Source organism: Cebus imitator, unplaced genomic scaffold (genome assembly GCF_001604975.1).
Source record: "Cebus imitator isolate Cc_AM_T3 unplaced genomic scaffold, Cebus_imitator-1.0 Scaffold354, whole genome shotgun sequence".
Taxonomy (NCBI): Eukaryota; Metazoa; Chordata; class Mammalia; order Primates; family Cebidae; genus Cebus; species Cebus imitator.
In genome coordinates, this window is record NW_016107669.1 from 1,395,282 (window position 1) to 1,410,312 (window position 15,031).

General features: G+C 37.0%; 1 protein-coding gene across 4 annotated transcripts in view; it reads left to right on the plus strand.

The window, feature by feature from the left end:
* COL8A1 (collagen type VIII alpha 1 chain) overlaps window positions 1-15,031 on the plus strand; it is a 153,590-nt gene that overhangs the window by 86,361 nt on the left and 52,198 nt on the right. For 2 of the 4 annotated variants that reach the window (XM_017506369.2, XM_017506370.2), the window contains exon 2: window positions 13,895-14,014. The gene's annotated coding sequence lies outside the window, so the exon portion shown is untranslated. Of the gene's footprint in view, window positions 1-11,028; window positions 11,225-11,532; window positions 11,555-13,894; window positions 14,015-15,031 lie in introns of those variants that run through there. The other 2 variants (XM_037730579.1, XM_037730580.1) reach the window with 2 other exon arrangements.

Below are 15,031 nucleotides of genomic sequence, written 5' to 3' on the forward strand. Positions count from 1 at the left end.
ATTCAGAGTTCAGCAAAAGTTTAAAAGGAAATGAAGTGAAAATTGATACTCAATAGATAATCACAGGAGAAAAAGATCAACTCCAAACATTGCTGCTATGGACTTTTTTCAATGCCCTACTTTTGAGGATTCTTTTGATCACATAATTTTTTTATTCCCTAGTATTTAAGGTTTTGAAATAAAGGAATTACCTCCTAAAGGGAATTCTGTGTGTCATCATATTCTCAAAAGGCTCATTTTGTTAGCATGTGCTTTAAAAGATTCCAGGGCATGAAAGACAGGAAACACATCCACGTGAACAAAAGAGATTGAGAATTACAGACTCCTTTCCAGTGGCCTAAAAGCCATTTAATAAAAACTCTTATATATGCTATCAGTGGCCTCGCAAAGACATTTAGGCAATAATAAACTGCAAAATGATTTAGCCTTTGCAAAAACCCACTGAGCTGCAAACTTATACCCTTTGACATTAATGTGTCATATGGGCAGGAGTAGGTACCTGACAAGACTTATATTAAAATGTGTAAGTTATACCTCAGTAAAACAATTAAGAATTTAATGTAGAAGTTCTCACTTGAGAAATTAGTGATAATGTGACACATATTGACCATTGCGGATAAAATTAATGATAGTTAAGAGAAAATAGCTGCTTTGCTCTTTCTGGCCAAAGGAATGCTTAAGACATATTCATAGAATTTTTGAGTATTCAAGATGGATAAAATTAAAATTATTTTGTCCATCTCCTCATTTTATAGTTGCAAAAGCAAGGCATTCTTCTCATCATGAATCTAGAGGTAAAGTTCTTGCCCAAAGTGTTAAGGGCTAGGAAGTGGCCATCACTATCTTGAAACTATCCTTCACTTCACCCATTCTAAGGAAGCATAAACTATAATTCCAACATTCTTATAGACCATTATGATTTAATAAAGCCTGATTGGAACTAGACAAATAGGACATATTTACATGTCAATATTGTAGAATAAACCTCATGAAATTAGTTATGGTAGCTCACAATTTTAAGGGATCTGTAGCAGGTTATCTTATGAGAAAAAAAAGCAAGAGACCAAAGTACTGTGTGTGTGTGTGTGTGTGTGTGTGTGTGTGTGTGTGTGAGAGAGAGAGAGAGAGAGAGAGAGAGAGATAAATAGATAACTTCTAAAACGAGGTCATATACATTCGGGAAGGAAGCCTAAGATGTGTGTTTAGCAGATATATTTTGAGAAGTTCCTATTGGTGAGTAGTACTCTGCTCTCTAACAAGAAAAAAAAGAGGAAATGAATTTAAATTAGAACCAAAGGAATTTAAGTTAGATGGAAAGATCTTATTGGTAAGGAATATTTTATAAACCCTGGAAAGGATTCCTGGAAAGGTTTTCAAATTCTCTATCTGAATGTACTTAAAAGAAGGGAGATACCTATCAGCTCAGGGTGGTTGAGGTAGAAACCTGCCTGGAATTTGCTTTCAGCTGAATTCTCCGCAAGTCCAGATTAGTTCCTGACAATGTTTAGGATGTCAAAGACAGTCAATGCTGGACAGTGACAAACAATATTGCCCCTTAAAACAAAAACAAAAGCAAAATCCACCAAAGTAATTATTTCCTTGGAAAGTTAATTGGCATATGCTAGTTGCTTATTAGTGAAATGTTCAATTATAATACATTCTTGTTTTATTTTTCTTTTTAGCCTGGTTTCCAGTGGAAAGAAGGCTTATGAAATTTCTCTGGCAGGCTATGGCCTGCTTAATACAATTTTTATTTTCTTTCTCTCAGTTGGTTACAACCAAATCTCTTAGAAAAACCTAAACCTAAGTAGAAATACATGCACCCTCTGAGTAGATACCTCTGAAGGAGATGCCCTCTCCCTTGACTCCAAAGGAAAATTTTCTCTTCTAACTGAAAGGAGCAGGATGATTATCCCACCACCATCAACCCCCTTCTTCCTTACCTTCACACAGCATCCACACAAATTCTCTTCATTTTGCAGAATTTCTTCTCATTTCCAGCCCACAAACAGCACATGCACTAACAGTTCATACCAAAATTTTCTAATTTGTTGTACTTCTCTGCTTATACAGCTGTGCATCTGTTTACCCCATTGTATTTGCCACATCTATTGTCTGGTTTTTATTGCAAGCTGCTGCAAGTGAAGGATGGAGTCTGTTTAACTTGCTTTGCATGACACTGTGTATACACGCAGGTGGACACCATGTGACTGTCCTTGACAATAATGCTTCCTAACGTGACTGGATCATAGCTGGGCACAGTGGCTCACACCTGTAATCCCAGCACTTAGGGAGGCCGAGGTGGATGGATCACCTGAGGTCAGGAGTTCGAAACCAGACTGGCCAACATGATGAAACCCTGTCTCTGCTAAAAATACAAAAATTAGCTGGGCGTGATACTCCAGAGGCTGAGGCAGGCGAACTGCTTGAACCCAGGAGGTGGAGGTTGCAGTGAGCCAAGACTGCACCACTTCACTCCAGCTTGGGTGATGGAGTAAGACTCCATCTCAAAAAAATAAATAAATAAAATAAAATAATCCCACAGATTAGCTAAAGTTGGAGAGAGAGGGGACTCAGTTTGCAGAATCTGTGAGTCTGTGTCATTGGTTGTTCCTCCTATATGTCACATACCAAGGTGATAATTGTCTGCCAGGAGCCATCAGGGCAGTGAGCAGTGTGGACAAGGTCCAATCGGCATCTGGAAAATTGAAATCTAGCCTAAAATGCATAGAAAACAAAATTGCATTTATTTGCATGCTTTCCATCCACTGTGACCCTTCCTTCTCTTGTGTATAAACCCAGTCTTGCTGGAGTTCTCAGCTCAGAGCATTGTCTGTCAGGACCCATTGCCATAAGGTTGTTAAATCTCAGACACACCCTGGAAAACTATCAAGTTCACAGTATCTTGTTTTTCTTATTTCTTTATGTTTACAGTCTAGAGAGAACAAAAGTTATTTTTACTACGATGAATATTTCTTCTTTCCCACCAATTCCCATACGACTCCTTCCAACCTTCCTTTACATCAGTCTTCCTCACTCACCAAAGAAGACAGATAAATCAATCCACATTTCTTAGTTAGCTTAAAAACTTCCAATGCTTTTTCACCTCTAGGATCTTCAAAGTTAGGTTTTCAAAGAATAAAATGATGGATGAAAACCCGTTTTGAGGGAAAGCACAGGAAACGACAGTTCATTTAATTCAACAAATATTTTCTAGGCATCAATTATGAGCCACTCACTATGTATTGGCAAAAGAAAAGGGAACAAAAGATAGACTCTGGCTTCCTATAATATATTTGGAGGTGTGTGTCTATGTGTGTGTAATGAGTCAATTTAAGATTTTACTATATGATTTTAAATATAAGAAGATTGCTTTATTTTGGATTGTGGTGAGGATTAAATGATGTACAGTATGTGTAAAGTATACTTAATACAGAGCCTGGCAGGTAAGACATCCTCAATAAGCAATAGCTGTTACTATTACTGAAAGAGTCAGGCTTAATTTAGAGCAATTTTGTTGGGAGTCCTCTCTCTGGAAATCAAATTTTACTTTGGATTAAGGGCAATGTATTTTGACTGTTATGGGAACAAGAGGAAGGAAGCATCCAAGAGCTGAATTCTCACTGGACTCTCTGGACAGCAAGACATTGCTGAGCTCACCCAATACCATGCAAAAGTTCTTCTCTTAGCTTCTTTTAAACATCATTTGAAAACTTTTCTTACTGCAAAGATGTTACATTTCTTGAAAGAGGCAGCACATCATAAAGTGTTTTGGCACAGAGCTCATTCTACCTGCTCATTCTACCAAGATTCTAGAGCATGTCAGAACCTTGGGCATATCCCAAACACACACAGCACATATTTTTCTCCTTCCTGCTGCCTCCTGCTATGGTCTAGCTCATGGTTATTCTGCAGGGCAAGTGACTACCAAAATACACTTGCAGTTTTTTGCATTTATTTTGAAGCTATATAAAATGATTTTTAGAGCATCATTTTAATGATTTAGCTGTTACTGAATCAGTATAACAAATAATCTTAAACTGGAATCAACTTTTAGCCTCAGGAAAAACTAAGTCAAATTGTAGTCACCCAAAGCACTTCTTTTTAAAACTTGCCCAAAACAAATGGCTTTACCAGCCCTCTTCGCTGAACTATAATATTTAATTAATCAATTATTCAATTAATTAATTGCATGGTTAAATATATGAATGAATCATCAATAAATGTCAAGATAATTGAATACAAGAATGTCATAATATTATTAGCCCAAACAAAGGAATCCACTTACTTCACTATTTTTTGTTCAATTCATGTTTTGCTCTATAATCTCAAATATCTGGATAAGTAAAAGAAGACTTCATGCCATATTCTCCTTTAATATTTACCATTAGAAAAAGCCTCAGTCTTTTCCGGACCTCTGTTATTTAGAGGACTTCTGACCATGTCTTGCATCACCATCATATTCTCAATATTTTATCCTGACTGAAGGTTCATCCAGTTGTTTCATTTGAAAAAAAGCTAGAATTTCACCTTCCATATTTCCTCAACAAGGATGAGGAATTCTGGAAACATTTGATATATTTACATCTATTGCAAAAGTATCAGAAGGACGCACTGGAATGAAAATCTTATAGGTATTTTCTGTCAAACATTGTGACTTAAATTATAGTATGAGGGCCTAATTTTAGCTTACAACTATGGAAGCTTCTGCTCTCTACTCTCTAAGCTAATGTTGCTATTTCTCAAATTTCTTTACATATTGAAGTGTCAATTTGTCACTCCTACCTTCTTTATTCCAAACTAATAGACTCCAAAGATTTCATATATACTTTAGATATTTAGATGTTTTCAGTGTTTTCCTGTACCAGATTATTTAGGCTTGACTTCTTTGAACTTTGTAACCATTAAATATGGTCATGAGACCATTGCATGGGTTTTATTTAAAAAAAAAAAAAGAAGGAAAATTAAGGTCTCTCTAACCATAATGTACCCAAAAGAAAGCCAGTGATCTACCAATCCAGACCCTTAATGGTGCCTTAGTACAGTCTTAGGGAACTTTTCCTCTCTTCTAATTTATCAGGATTAGTTGTTACTTCAAAATTGATCAATCCTATTTCTATAGAAATGAATGTCACAATCCTAGAGTTTATGAGACTATACAACCTTGAGTTTTTGTAAAATCAGCCAAAGGCTTAAAGAGTTCCTTCAGATGGTTAAAGAAAGGGAAATGAGCCCTCCCCACCCCTTCCTCTAGCTCTCCAAGCATTATAAGAAGCATGAAACCAAATCAGATGTACTACTCTATGAGTAGGTAAGAATAGTTTAAAGGAAGCTCAAGATGCCTCACCCAATTGTCTTTTTCTAAATCCTGGCACTTTTATACAATGTAAATGTGCAGTTCCTATGGAAACCTTGTGCCCGATTCAACAGCATTTTTGGCCAATGAACATGTTATGCTCCAGACAACTGCTATGAATCAGTAAAAATAAAACACAGTATCCCTTAAAAACTTGATAACAAACTCTGGGATGATGTTCAAGGGTTAAGAATAGGCAGTTCCTTTCTTTTCCTGATTCCTCATTTACCAATCTTCTCCTTCAACATTGCATGAAAGAATAGAGTCTTTCTTTCCATTGCCTTTACTCATTTACTGCACAGTTGTAAGGATTAAATGAGACTGTGCAGATAACACAATTAGGAAGGAGCCTGGCCCAAAAGACATGTTTAACAAACATGTGTTTCCTCTTCCTTCACGAACCATAATAATGTGGTAAGCCTTCTTTGTGAAGGAAATTCAGAACTGGTGAAGATAGGCTATGTTGAAATGTATATCAAAACTTCTGCCTGATCATCTGAGAGAATACTACATACTTTTTGAAATGTTATGGCATATCTGTAAATAGCAATTTAGATGTTGAATCTTGTGATCCTACCTGGCCACTGAGGCCCATCCACTAATGTTCCTGTACCCCAGGGTGAATGATAGAGGAACAGCTTGAACTCCCATGCACTCAATGGGAGACATCTCATTCTACAGGCATGTATTAAACAGTCTCAAAAAAAATGAAACCCTTTTTCAACACTTCCAGCACTGAAAAGGAAGTCTTTTTATTAAGACTTGTTCCTTATACAGTAGATAAATCACATATTCAGCAGCAATAAAAATATTGGTAAGCAGTGAACATTCTTCATTTCAAAGCAAGGAGCCTGTTGAGTGGTGATACAGTTTTTAAAGTACTGATTTGACAGGAGAGCTCCCATTGAACTCATGCAATAATTGTATGCTTTTGTGATTTTGTTTGTGGGCTTTTCTTTTTTCAAAATTGAAGCTATGTACTTAACTCTGATCAGAACCATCAAAGCCTTTGAAAATGCCCGTATAGTTTACAATTTCTGTTCTTTTTGAAAAATAATGTCATGCTGTTTCTTTTGTAGTGCTAAGTTCTGTGTTTCAAAAGTACAAAGAATATTTATTTATAAGAAGTCCAGTAAATATCTGTGGAATGCCTACCACGTGTCTGGCCTGGTTCTGGTTGCAAAAGATGTTACGGTACACAAAGCAAGTTTCCTGCTTTGGAGTAGCTGGGCAGAGAAGAAGCGTAGGTGTTGAGGCATACTAAAAATAAACAAAATGTACAATTAAGTAAGGAAGCTATCACTCTACTACAGAATTAAAGAGAATTAAAGATATATAAAAATGAGTTCTTAACTTTAGATTGGATGTTCAGGAAAGACCTTTTGAGGAAGTGATATACAAGTGGAGATTAAAATACTGAAGCATCCAGATAGCCATGCAGTGTTCTGGGGGGGGAAGCATTATAGACAGAGGACCTGCAAAGCCCTAAAAGTAAGGATCAGCTCTCTGTTTTTCATAAGTTGAAGGCCACTGTGGCCTGGGGCTGGAGGATAAGAAGGGAGGGGCCAAGGTTGAAAAGAAGGCAGAGTGGGAATAATGTGAGGCATAGCAGCCAGGAAGAAAGTTTAGATTCATTCTCAGTGCCATGTGGAGCTATTGGACATGGGAAATGTGGCACAGAAGCAGGAGAATGACATAATCTGATCGTTTTTCAAAGTGCATCTAATCTGCTGAATGGAGAGTAGAGCAAGAGTAGAGGTGTGTTTAAGGCAACTGGAACCATTGGAGGGATATAAGAAAGAAAATCAACTCATTAGTTTTTGTTTTGGTCTCAAAATCTGACTATAGTATAGAAATTGGACTATGGTAGAAAGGGAGGTATCAAAGGAGCCAGAGTGAAAAAACTTACAGTAAATTTGGAAAGTGGTATGAATTTGAATTCAGATATGGAGATCAGATGGTGTCCTTGGTTTCTAAGAAGAGACAACACTCATGAGAAATTATTATGCTTATTATTTATAAACACACAAACATAAGCATAAAACTATTAAGGCCACATAACAAAATGGAAGTGATGCCTTTACAAGCTGAGACAGCAAGGCTTGTTAACAAACACCAGAGCTGGAAGGGGCAAGAAGAACTCTATTCTAGAACTCTCAGAGGAGGCATGGTCCTGCCAGTATTTTGATTTCAGACTTCCAGACTCCAGACTTGGAGAGAATACATTTTTGTTGTTTTAAAGCAAAAACTAAAAAACAAATAAACTATTATGCGTTGTTATCTATAAATACGTGAATTCTTTTCATCATAACCATATTCAATGAAATAGGTACTTAGCTCATTCTCCTTATATGAAAGATCCAAGTCAAGGTGGTAAATCAAGTTTCCGAATATAGAGATATATTATTCCATTCTCATGCTGCTAATAAAGACATACCAAAGATTTGATAATTTATAAAGGAAGAAGGTGTAATTGATTCACAGTTCAGTATGGCTGGGGAGGCCTCAGAAAAATTACTACTATTATGGTGAAAGGGGAAAAAAACATGTCCCTCTACACATGGCGATAGAAAGGAGAAGTGCCAAGCAAAAGGGGGAAGGGCCCCTTATAAAACCATCAGATCTCATGAGAACTCACTCACTATCCTGAGAACAGCTTGAAGGTAACTGCCCTCATGATTAAATTACCTCCCCCTGGGTCCCTCCCATGACACATGGGGATTATGGGATCTAGAATTCAAGATAAGATTTGGGTGGGGATACAGCCAAACTATATCATTCTGCCCCTGGACCCTCCCAAATCTCATATCCTCACATTTCAAAACACAATCATGCCTTCCCAACAGTTTCCCAAAGTCTTAATTCATTCTAGCACTAACTCAAAAGTCCAAGTCCAAAGTCTCATCTGAGACAAGGCAAGTCCCTTCCACTTATGAGCCTGTAAAATCAAAAAACAGTTAGTTACTCTCAAGATACTGCAGGGTTACAGGCATTGGGTAAATACACCCATTTCAAATGGCAGAAATTGGCCAACACGAAGGGACTACAGGCCCCATACAAGTCAAAAATACAGCAGGGTAGCCAAATCTTAAAGCTCCAAATTGATCTCCTTTGATTCAATGTCTCACATCCAGGTCATGCTAATGCAAAATGTCAGCTCCTACAGCCTTGGGCAACTATGCCCCTGTGGCTTTGTAGGGTACAGCCTCCCTCCTGGCTGCCTTCATGGCTGGTATTGAGTGCCCGTGGCTTTTCCAGGTGCACAATGCAAGCTGTCAGTGGATCTACCTTTCTGGGGTCTGGAGGACAGTGGCCCTCTTCTCACAGCTCCACTAGGCAGTGCTCCAGTGGGGACTCTGTGTGGGGGCTCCAACCCCAAATTTTCCTTCTGCACTGCCCTAGCAGAGATTCTCCATGAGGTCCTCACCCCTGCAGCAGGCTTCTGCCCGGACATCCAGGCATTTCCATACATCCTCAAAAGTCTAGGCAGAAGTTCCCAAACCTCAATTCTTGACTGCTGTGTACCCACAGGCTCAATACCACATGGAAGCTGCCAAGGCTTGGGGTTTGCACCCTCTGAATCCATGGTCCAAGCTGTACCTTGGCTCCTTTCAGCCACAGCTGGAGAGGCTGGAACACAGGGTACTAAGTCCCTAGGATGCATACAGAAGGCCCACAAAACCATGCTTTTTTTCTTCCTAGGCCTCTGGGCCTGTGATGGGAGAGGCAGCCATGAAGGTCTCTGACATACTCTGGAAGTATTTTCCACATTGTCTTGGTATTAACATCCAGCTCCTCATTACTTAGGCAAACTTCTGCATAAGGCTTGAATTTCTCCCTAGAAGATTTGGTTTTTCTTTTCTATCACACCATCAGGCTGCAAATTTTCCAAACACTTAATGTTCTTCTTTCTCTTGAACACTTTGCCACCTAGAAATTTCTTCCACCAGGTACCCTAAATCATCTCTCTCAAGTTCAAAGTTCCACAGGCAGGTGCAAAATGTGCCAGTCTCTTTGCTAAAACATAGCAAGAGTGGCCGTTACACCAGTTTCCAACAAGTTCCTCATCTCCATCTGAGACCACCTCAGCCTGGGCTTCATTATCCATATCACTATCAGCATTTTGGTCAAAGCCATTCAACAAGTCTCTAGGAAGTTCCAAGCTTTCTCACATTTTCCTGTCTTCTGAGCCCTCCAAACTGTTCCTACCTCTGCCTGTTACCCAGTTTCAAAGTCATTTCCACATTTTCGGGTATCTTCATAGCTGCATCCTAGTACCAGTACCAATTTACTGTATTAGTCCATTCTCACACTGCTAATAAGACATATCCAAGATTGGGCAATTTATAAAGGAAAGAGGTTTAATTGACGCACAGTTCATCATGGTTGGGGAGGCCTCAGGAAACTTACAATCATGGTGGCAGGGAAACAAACATGTCCTTCTTCACATGATGGCAGCAAGGAGAGTGTAAGTGAAACAGGGAGAAGCCCCTTACATAACCATCAGATCTTATGAGAACTCCCTCACTGTCAGGAGAACAGCATGAGGGTAACTGTCCCCATGATTCACTTACCTCCCTCCCACCAGGTCCCCCCCACAACATGAAGGGGTTATGGGAACTACGATTCCAGATGATATCTGGGTGGGGACACAGCCAAACCATATCACCAGGAAAAGTAAAAGGCAAATCTAGGATTCAAAGCTTAGTCTATGTGTCCATACTAAGATTTTTCTGTTATGCTATGGTGTGCCCTCATCAAAATTAACAAAGGAAAAATATTTAAAATTCCATTATAAACAAAAAACAATATTCTATAATACAAATTACATAATTTACTTAACTGTAGTGATTGATATTTAGCTTGCTTCTATACTTTTACTCCTATAAAGAGAACTGTAGTAAACATTTTCTGTATTATTGTACCTTATTTCTGATTATTTCCTTATCTGAATTCCTAGAAGTATCAAAGAATATAGATATTTTTAAAATTCTGGGTATATAATGTCAATTTATTTTCCAGAAAGTCCATGCCATTTATACTCTCACTTAACCCAACCAACATTAAGTATATTTTCATCTTGGCTGATTTGATAACCAAAATTTTAATTTCATAGATTAATTTACACTTCTTTTCATTACTAATGAGGTTGAAGTCTTTCCAACATGTTTATTAGCTTTTAATCTCTTCTTCTGTGAATTTAATTGCCTATTTTCCTATACAGTGTTAGCATTTTTTCTTGGTGATTTGTAAGAGCTCTTTATATTGAAAGGATACTAAGATTGTTAATTCTTGGACACAACTTTTCCCAGAGTGCATTTCACATTCAGTTTTTTGACTTTTTATTTTAAAAATATCATAAATACAAGATGGTATCCTCCAGCTATCTTTGCTGCATAATAAACCACATCAGAATTTAGCAGCATAAAACAGCAAATATTTTATATCACAATTTTAGGGGTCAGTTATTCAGGTAGGTCTAGAAGCTTTTTCTGCTCTCATGACTTACTCATCTGGCAACTGGTTGATCTGAAGGGCACAACGTGGTTTTACTCACATCTTTAGTACCCTGGCTGTGACAAAAGGAAAGCTGAGATTTGCTGGCATTGTCAACAGGAGTGCCTACAAGTGGCTTCTCCTGCATGGGTCTCCAGGTAGTCAGGCTTCTCATTTGGAGACTCAGGGCTCCAAACGACAATGTTCCAGTAAACAAGTTGGCCTCATCGTCTTCTGTGATCCTGCTGCAGAAGTTACATAATGCCTGCTCCACTGTGCTCAACTCATCAGTTCATAACCTCTCCCAGATTCAGTGGGACAGAACACAGAGGAGAATCAAAAAATCTGGCCATGTTTTCAAACCTCCATCAGGTATAACTTCTTTAAGTAATAAAGCAAACTCCCTTTCACCTTTTAATTTTGTTCATGATATTTTTACCTGCAACTGGTTTTTAAGTATTTATATAAATTTATCTGTTTTTTGTTTCTTTCATTGCTTCATAATTCATTTTTAAAAATTATTTTGAAGTGTCTGTCTACAGCCTCAAGGACATTACCAATTAATATATTTAGACCAATGACCTTTTGGTCTTCAAATACTTTAAGTACTAAGTATTGTATTTGCATTAATTTAATTTTTAATTCTTTTCATCCTTACATTTCCATCAGCGACATATTTGAAAATTCACCTAATAAATGCAGGTCAGATGAGACATTTAATTATGCGGTTGCTGTGTGGAGTAGAAAAAACAGATCTAACTAAATAATTCTTACTTACTACCGTGCCAAATTGCTGCTTCATTCTTCCAAAATTAACTGAAATACAATGAGTTACAGATTGCCTGTGTAGCTAATGGTTTCCTTTACTTCCTGCAATGGTGCTTGAATATTGAATAATTTGATTCATTTCATAAACAGGCATTGCAGTACTCTTTCTAACAGTATTATGAGTAACAAAGTAAAAAAATTGTCGTCACATTAACAGCAACAAAAATGTCTTTTAATTAGAAATTATTTTAAAGACATTCTTCTGGATCATAGAGAGAAAAGAACCTCTTTTAAACATGTGTGGTAGACACTCAGTATTAAATGATGCTTAGTCTCAGGGTCAAAAAATGGCAATTGAGGCCTCCTCAGTTGTTTTTTTTTTTTTTTTCCTTGTTTCCACTATTACACTTCAAAAAGCAGTTTCATCAGCTACCAAGATATGAGTCTGAAAAAGTTGTTCAGAGAGAAGTAAACTGAGTAAGATACAAATACGATACATGACACAGACATAATAGTGATCTTCACTGTTTGTGTTTATTCTATGTATCTTCCCCTTGTTTTATTTTCATCATAACCAGAAAGAAAAAAAATGAATTTTAGAAGAAGAAAACTGAAAAAAACTCTTATTGTCTAATGCAGTTCATCACCATGAAAGATGGGCTGTATCTGGTTGTTTTCTTCAACAGTGTATCTCCAACACTAAGCATTATACTTTGCACATAGTAGTAGGTGCTCAATGAGTATTTATTGAAGAATGATATAAGAGAGGCACAAAAATCACTTATAGGCCTCTTCTGATATCCAGTCTGAATCTGGAGAGTTTTTTCATGGAGGCAACTATGTTTGTAGTATATATCTCCTTTCATATCTGTCTGTATTTCCTGCCAGTCTTCTGCAAGAAGTCATACTATGTGAGAGTGGACTGGAAAATTGAAGCTCCTGAGTCCGTTTACCCTCACTAAAGATAATTTGAGATCCCATAGCTTTCCAGAGGCAAAGGTCCTCAAATCGCCTATGGCTAAACCAAAGCTTATGTCTAAATATCCACAAGTTGAGTCGAAGTGAAGGATGCTGCCCTATCTACCCTTCAGGCCTGAACACGCATTGTGCAGCCTCTGTAGGAAAGACCACATGTGAGAGCCTGGGCCTTGTGCTTTAGGAACACTACTGCTTTATAGTCATTTCACAGCTAGAAGGCATTCAAGTACTTCTTCATTTTGTGTTGAGTACCAAGTACAGAGAAACTCTAGAACTACACAATATTGTAGCCACTATCCACAGGTAGCTTAATTAACTCAAATTAATTAAAATTAAGTAAAACTAAAAATTAAGTTCCTCCATCACACTAGCCACATTTCAAGTGCTCAGTAGCCACACATGACTAGCAGCTACCAGTTTGAATAATGCAAATGGGAAAAATTTTCATAATTACAGAAAGTTTTATTGGACTATGCTAGAATATACCACTTAAATCACATTTCAAACTAGCTAAATTTGATATCCAATTCTGCACTTATAACAAATACTGGCTTTCAAACTGATTAATTTATCTAAATGACTGAAGTTGTTTCTGTTAAAATCTTTTTTGAACAGTAAATGTAGATATTTCTTAAACAAGTTCCTGTGAAATACACAAAAACAAAATAGAGAATATCTATTACCCAAAACACAGAGTTAATATTTGAAATTCATTTCAATTGGCGGGAAGTCCCATATGATTTGTAAAAAGTCTAGGTTACAGAGAACTTACAAAGTTTATTCAACTAGTTAAATTTTGCCAAAAACTCAAATGAAAACATAAAAGTTTCACCATATTAAACCCCATCACACCTGATATGATAAATAACCAAAAATAATTTATAACTCAAATATTACTATATATAAATTGATAGAAAATGTGTTGTTTAAAAAGTTCACTTTTCTTAAATAAAATTTTGTCCCTGAGGTATTAATATTTCTTCATAAATTTGCATTCTCTATGGCAAATGCCCAAATTCTTTCCAATTATCTTTAATCTGTATTAATGGAAATTGAATTGGTGAGAACTTATTACATAATATAACCAAGGAAAAGCAAGAAAAATAAACAATTTTTTGTTTACTTGGACCAAAACTACATATACATATAGCATATGCATAAAAACACACTAATGGCATTTTATGTATTTATACATTCCTGTTATGCAATTTCTCCTATGATCCAGAATAATACACTTTGATAATAATTCCATGTCTAATTGCCTTGAGTAAAAGCATCCTCTTTTTCCTACTTTAGAAGCTGTTGTGGAAGCAGAACAGCATCTGCTGAAGAGACAGAAACCAGCCCCAGGGGTGTTACAAGAAGGCACCAGCAAGGACATTGGTCTTGCATTCAGCAGTCCTGTCAAGTATAAATGTAAGTGAAGAAGCAACAGAGGGCAGGGCAGTGGTCTGGGTGGTCCACAGGTAAAGCCACAGGTCACTGTCCAGGAGCTTGACAAAGACCCCTGGCAGATGCTCAGTGTCTAGCCTGCCTGCACGTCCAGTCTCACATCCCCATCTCCATCGCTGCAAAAGCCTTGAGACCATCGCTACTAATATTAGGTTTTCAAATCCCCTGTAGTAAAATACATGTGCAGAGTGTGATCCTAGCTGATTTTTAAGTCTAGGCATGTTGCATAGAGTCTTAAAATAATCATTTCCATAGAACTTGACTAGGTATCTAAATGTTCACCAGATGCTAGGAGTTAGATTTTGCAGAGGAAAATTGCTAACTTAAGCTTCTTTTCATGATTCAGCAGAGGGTTTTGAGCAATAAAAAACCTGGAGATTTGTAACATAAACAATTCCAGTGCAAATGGGAAAATTAAAATAATCTTATCATCTCTCAGTCGTGTCTATATGTGTTTTTCTACCATTATCATATTTCTCTTAATTGGGCCAATTTTTTTTCTGGCTGATATTTTATAGTTTTAAGTTATGAGCTGTAATGAAGAAATGATTTCTTTCAGATGACTGAGGTGATATGTACTAAATTTTCCTAAAAACAATCTAGGATGAATGAAACAGAGCATATGACAGAAATGGTTTTATTCACATGTGGTACTGAATATACTCACAGCGAAAAATAATAATAACAGCATGCCAGAATCCCTTTTATTCCTTAATTGATCTCTCAGTAGAAGCAATAAAAACATAAAGTACATCATTAACTTTCAAACTTTGATGGGAAAAAAAAACCACACATAGCATCCATTTCTGACAAGTAGACATTATCTCATAGTATCCACAGCCATCCTATGCTTATTACTATTGCCTGGCTTAAGTGTGACTTTTGGACACACAACTCAATATTTCCTAATATATAATAGTACAATGGTTTTTATAGTCTGTTTAATTTTATTTCATAATTAAAAGAATGAATTGCTAAGAT